Genomic DNA, 7,090 nt, shown 5'->3' on the forward strand with positions numbered 1-7,090 from the left:
TATTCATCATGTCTTTATTCTTTCTATTAAAAATAAGATAAATAGATGCGGTGGAGAGAAATATTTTCTTTGAATAATTGTTGATCTGTTCCTCACACATACTGTAGCTACAGTATAATATGGCTATATTAAGAATATAGGATGCAATATGTGTGCACCAATATATCATGCAACAAACTAAAGCAACATAAAAATGCAACAATGTCATCTATAAAATCATGGATGGTGACAATCTGTATTGTGTAAAAATTATCAGTACTACATTAAATGTAATGTTGAATATAATGCATAATAATGCAATGGGTGCATATTTGTGGGTCCCGATAATGCCAAATGTCTTGTGTTACCAGTAAAAAGTTGCCTGCACTATTTTAAATATATCTCAGTGACAGAGTGCAAGCCTATTCGTCTAAAATAATTCTGCAGAATCATGAATATTTTTATTCTGGGTTCACCATTGTCCTGTGCTTTGGATTACCAGCACCAAGTCCAAGCCCGATTATTTTCACCCCTTTGTAATATCACATTTAGCATTTTAATCAACAGTAAATATTTTTGCTTACCTTTCTCGAAAAGTCTTGGGGTATCGCAATAATATTGCATCGTGAGTTGTATAGTGATATGTATCGAATCATGACATGAGGGTATCGCTACACCCATAGGATGCAAGTCCTAAGAGGTACTTTCAGGATTATTTTATTGTTGTTTTTGGTCCATTAAGAGATCGACATCCAACGTCGTCCATTGTGATATATCAGTCGACCACTACAACTTTTCTCTATTTCTGGATATGAGAACGAGGGGCAGGGGTGTGTCACATAGGCAGTTTTCCGTGAAAACCATCCCGCTAGATGTAAAATATAAACAACTGTAGTCGGCTTACCGTAGTGAATGAAAGTAAGACAAAACTTTTTTTTTTTTTTTTTTGCAAGAAGGATTATGTATTGACTCATTATTATATAACGTTTGTTAATTTTGTACAAAGTACTGTATATACGTTTAATTAATATTTTTATGTTTATGTCATTAAAGTTATGAAATGCATCATTTTAAATAATGGAAATAGTAAAAAGGAAACAATCAACATGTTTTATGGTCATGAGAATTAGGAGGTAGAATATTATCCTTAAAAAAATATCCCAATGAATTGCCCTGTAGTCTTGCATTTCTTTACAGAAACTACACTGTAAAAAATTCACCCGTATTTTTACGGTAAAGTACTGGCAGCTGTGGTTCCAGCCCATTACCGCAATTTTACGGTTTCAACAATGCTGTAATTTCACAGTAAAGTACTGGCAAGCTAGTTCCAGTCATTTACCGTAATTTTACGGTTTCCATAATGCTGTAATTTCACAGTAAAGTACTGGCAGCTGTGGTTCCAGCCCTTTACCGTAATTTTACAGTTTTTAATTTGTATGGCTGTTCTGTAATTTCACAAAGTACTGGCAGCAATGGTTCCAACTACAATTCTACAGTATAAAAAAAGTTAATATAAATACTGTTTTCTATTTACTCTATTGTCTGATATCTATTAACATCCCTATGTACCATAATGTTTACAGACATTCCAAACAGACTTTTTACTCAATGGAAAAAATAAAGAAATAGATTATGGTGTACATTGTTTGCCATTTATTTAAAACAGGTTTTAACAATACATTCAATGCATTTTAAAATGTATTTTCTCTGACTTTCTTTCCTTAAATACTGTTTTAGAAATCATTGAGAACCAATGGATCAAAAATCCTTGATAGGGCAAAAAATACTGTCAAAACATCCCAAACCTGCTTTTAAAAGAGCTGGCCTGGGAGGAAGTCCAGATCTGAGAGGACATAATCAAGAGAACCAATGGGTGAAAAAAACGTAGGAAGAGGCAAAAAAACAGCCAACACGTCCCACATCAGCTTTTGACAGATCTGGTCTTAGAGGAAATCCAGGTCTGAAAGGAAAGAAAATCAAGAAAATATTAGTGGTAAAATAAAGCACATGGCAAAAACTAGTGATCACATACTCTGTGAAAACTTTCAAAAGAGACATAAAATGATCATGTTAATGAACTAAACTAATCTTAAACAGCAATTGAGTGTGTAAGTTTGTTTTGAATGTTTGTTACAGCATAGAGGAAAAACATAAAAAACAATCTTAACAGAAAGATTATGGGGTCAAGACAAGACCAGAAAGTTTACCTGTGTGTAAAAGAAAGTGATTGTGTTTTTTCCAGTTGGCCGGATAGGAGTACATTTATTTAGTAGATTTAGGAGTATATTATAATTGTGTATATGTAAAGAGAGCTGTTAAGTTAAATGTGTAAAACATTTTTTTTTACAGCAGAAGAAGTACATTTGAGAGTACAGTGGGAAAAAAAGCTGTAAACCCTCAACCTTTGGAATTGGTTGGTTCTCTGCATTAGTTGATCATAAAATTTCATCTGATTTTTACCAGTCACAAGTATAGACAAACACAATGTCCTTAGAGGGATAGTTCACCCCAAAAATCCAAAATTTCTAACCCCCATGCTATATATAACACATGACAATCGCATTGATTGGCTGCCATTCTTTTGACACTTAAAAAACACAACAATCTTGAAGTGGATGAATCAATGTCTTCTGAAACCAAACCGTAGATGTGTGTAATAAAAATATTAATATTTTTAACTCACTTTATTTTTGTGTTAGAAAAACAAACAAAAAATGAAATGCTAACTAAACTATAAATCATTACTTCCAATCTACTGTCATAAGTAAGTGAAGCTCATGTGAAATGTCGGTCATCTTTGCTTCTGTGTTACTTCTCGAACAAGCTTTCACAATGCACTTACATCACGTCACAATGTCCCTCTGATAAGTGCTCATATGACAGTAGACTGGAAGCAATGAGTTATTTAATTTAGCATTTTTAGGTTTTTTTATTTTATTGCACAAACCTATCATTTGGCTTTAAAAGGCATTGATTTATCCACTGGGTTCATATGAATTACCATCACGATCGCTGTTCTTTTTTAAGTGTCAGACATGCGACAGCCAATCAATGACATTATATGGACTCAGAGATGGATTTGTTTCCTAAAAATCTAATTTTGTTTTGGTAATAATTGTTCATGATTCCCTTGTTTGTTCTGAGCAGTTAAACTGTCCACTGTTCTTCAGAATAAAATCCTCCCCCTGGCCCATCAGTAGTTCTCATTGTGAAAAAATGGGTCTTTAAATCATGCAGTCACTATTGTAAAGGGTTCAATTGTGCAGAATATGCTGGAAAACCAAAACTGTGCAGGACATGGTAGATTTTTCTGAAGAACATTGAGCAGGTTAACTGATCAGATCAAACAAGGCACTCATGTACAACCATTACGACACAAAAACAACATTTGTGGTTCATAGAGATAACAACAAGGTAGTCACTTACCAAATTAACATTTTTATTACACAGCCCTGAGAGTGTGGGAAGTGTTGAGTAAAGTCATGAAAGATTATAATTGTTTGTGTAGCTAGCTTAAACACTTTTTTTTGTCTATGTGACTAATGAAGATCACATGAAATGTTAAGAACAATTAATGCAGAAAATCATTCCAAAGGGTTCAGATACTTTCTTACCACTGAATATGAATGCAGGTAAAGGATAAGTTCATCCCAAAATGAAAATGTCCTGATAATTTACTCACCCCAATGCCATCCAAGATGTTCATGTCTTTCTTTCTTCAGTGGAAAAGAAATTAAGTGTTTTAAGGTAAACATATCAGGATTTTTCTCCACACAATGGACTTCAATGACAATCAGAATGTTGAAGTCCAAATAAATGCTGTTTCAAAGTGCTTCAAAGGGCTCTCCTCAATCCCAGCTGAGGAATAGAGTCTTATCTAGTGACTCAATCTGTCATTTTCTAAGGAAATTTAAATGTATATACTTTTTAACCACAATTGTTCATCTTGTGCTGGTCTGCAATGTGACAGGCATTACGTCATCACATTCGAAAGGTCAAAAGTAATTACCACCCCATTGTTTACTAGTATGGAGAAGGATTATCGTTCACATTGTATTGTATGTTGAATTACATATTTATGGTTTTGTGTCAGTTTATTGTTTAAAATGGTCATTTCGTGTGTATATCCTGGATGTCTAATAATGTCATGCGAGACCTTTCCAATGTGAGGACGTCATGCCTGGCACGGAGACCAGCACAATATGAACAACTGTGGTTAATAAGTATATACTATTTATTTATTTATTTTTTTAGAAAATGACAGATGGATTCCTTAGCTGGGAGTCATTTGAAGCACTTAAAAATCCTTTGAAACATATTTATTTGGACTTCAACATTCTGGTTGCCATTGAAATCCATTGTGTGGAGCAAATTTCTGAAATTTTTTCCTCAAAAAACTTAATTTTTTTCCCACTGAATAAAGAAAGACATGAACAACTTGGATGGCATTGGGGTGAGTAAATTATCAGGACATTTTCATTTTGGGATAAACTTATCCTTTAAGCGGTGTTGATTCTTTTAGGAAGCTGCACAAATGGGAGTGTCAGTAGGCATAAAGTTTAGTTACCTAGCCGAAATTCCATTCGAAATCGATGAGGTTCCATAGAGAGAGAAGCAACTTTGGGATTGACAGTGGCAGACTTCTTGCTGACAAGTTTTCCAGTCTTCTTTGAAACCACCTTGCCTCTGCAGGTCTTAGAACCTCTTTCGGGGTTTATCCCAACACACACACACACACACACACACACACACACACACACACACACACACACACACACACACACACACACACACACACACACACACACACTTTAAAATAGAAAACTTACAAAAATCTACCTTTTATCAATTTAAATATTGGATTAAATATACATTTGCTAAATTACGGGACAATAAAAGAAAATAAACAAATTTAAAGGGTACTATAAAAGGTCACAAAATACCTTTGAATGAATTCCAATGTGCCACATGCCTCCTCTGGATACTGACAATTGAAGACAGAACATTGTAAACATTATTCCAATTGCATTCAGAAATCGTGATTGTATGCCCTTACAAACAACACGACCCTCTAGTCTAGGGTAATCATCCAGTGTTCAGTACAGTTATCTGCCCTCCCTGAAATTATTTTTTTCTTCAAATTATACACAACACTTAAAACAACAGTTTACACAAAAATATACATTTTCTGATAATTTACATGACGTGAAACTCACCAATGATTAGGGATGCATACGATGTCAGTAAAACTCAGTAAAACAAGTGATTGTTTCCTAGAAAAAAAGAATACAATTATTATTTAATAAATATTTAATCTTTAACCAAGCAAAGAAATTCGACGTCAGAGCATGGAGAACATTGCATAGTGAAACTTAAGCTGTTGAAAACTGTCTGCTAAAACGAGTGCAGTCAAGAATATCTGCCTCCTCTTTCAAAAACAACCTCTTTGACTTTTAATACTATATAACGTTACATGCGAATCTCACAAAAAAGCAAGTACTCGGACCACTAAATTGAAAATATAACATATATATATATATATATATATATATATATATATATATATATATATATATATATATATATATATATATATATATATATATATATATATAATAAAACGTTAAATATCTATTTTGCATTGGGAATTTTAACAGCTTTACATTATTTGCATGGAAACTAATCAAATTGACCACAACATTTTAATTGCTATCATGGTTCTGGATATTTCGAGTAGTTTTGTAATTATTCTCCATCTTATGTGCATGATATTAACGTTATGCGAATAACATTAATGCATCTGGTTAGATTAACGTTAGCATCATGTAACATTAACTTACTAAACCAGAAATTCATGTGAATCGAGATAAGGGTTAATGTTACTACAAAAGCAAGCCAAAATAATTTCTAAATGGTAACTTAACTTCAACCAAGCAAATTCGCAGTAATACTTTAAATCGGAGCTCAGAGAATATTCATTAACAGGCGAAAGGCCTCATGCCGTTGAGAGCTCTGTCTGCAAAATGCGATTAGGGCTAGCACAGTCAAAAATACCTTGTGAAAAAGGCGATTTTATAGGTTGGGAGCAACATAATAGAATAACTGCAAAGAAATAAACTCACCTTGAACATTGTCCTTCTTTAAAATAGCCTAGACAGAGGAGTGTTGCTGTTCTTTGACTGCGTCTGCTTTCTGTTTGAAAAAAAACCGCGTTGAAGATGCCCCGCCCCCACGTGATATTTTTTACAGGCCAATACTGTTTTTTCCAGGAACAAATGGATTTACACATAAATGCTGTAAATTTACTGCAAGTAATTAATTTATGGAACCTAGACTGTTAAATTACAGGATTAAACTGTTTATTAAAATAACAGTATTTTACTGTTGGAAATCGCCCGTATTTTTACAGCAATTTTTAACAGTGTATATGTATACATTTTTTTCTAATGATTTTGGGTGAAATATGCAGATGTTTTGACAGGCTTTGCACTTGAATATTCTTAAAAAGTACTCCTTTTGTGTTTCACAGAAACAAGATTTGCATTATGGGTTTGGAACGTGAGTTAAATTTGGATGAATTATTCCTATAAGAGTGTAGCCTAACCAATACTGTACATCAAATAAGTTATTGTTCCTTTTGAATATTTGATGATAATGAGTAAATCGCATATTGCACTTAAAACAAATATTTACTTAATTGACCTACAGAGCATGAGACTGCAGAACGGTTAACTTTGTTACCTTCTAAATTGTGTTATCGGACTTCTGCACTCACCTAATACAACTTTAATCCTGTCTTATTGCATTAGTTCGGAGAGGCAGAGATCCAGCATATTAGACCTTGTTGGCAAGATTTCAGTGCTTTTTTAGAGAGGTATGTGTCTTCTGATGGCCATCTTATCTCTTTCAAGAAGCTGTGGGCAGATATTAAAACAACAACAACATCTCCTTAATGAAAAAGTGATGAGGGTTCTATTGAAAACAGTGATACCTGATCAACTGTTTGAATCATCCAGGCATCTGTGTTGGACGCAACTAACAGGCTTTCTATTGAATATGAACCTACAGCTGCTGACATTTGAGTTGGGTTTTACGGTGAATGTTTTTGCTG

The 7,090-nt window shown here is 33.7% G+C and overlaps 1 long non-coding RNA gene across 1 annotated transcript; it reads right to left on the reverse strand.

Annotated features, from left to right (window-relative positions):
* Nucleotides 1-1,188: 1,188 nt before the first annotated feature.
* Nucleotides 1,189-6,404, reverse strand: LOC137043408 (uncharacterized). Its single transcript, XR_010898469.1, has 5 exons — nucleotides 6,102-6,404; nucleotides 5,196-5,252; nucleotides 4,923-4,963; nucleotides 4,547-4,683; nucleotides 1,189-1,939 (listed from the first exon to the last, which is right to left on the reverse strand). It is a non-coding gene; the product is annotated as an uncharacterized lncRNA (long non-coding RNA).
* Nucleotides 6,405-7,090: the final 686 nt, after the last annotated feature.

The sequence above is a fragment of the Pseudorasbora parva genome, chromosome 16 (genome assembly GCF_024679245.1).
Source record: "Pseudorasbora parva isolate DD20220531a chromosome 16, ASM2467924v1, whole genome shotgun sequence".
Classification (NCBI taxonomy): domain Eukaryota; kingdom Metazoa; phylum Chordata; class Actinopteri; order Cypriniformes; family Gobionidae; genus Pseudorasbora; species Pseudorasbora parva.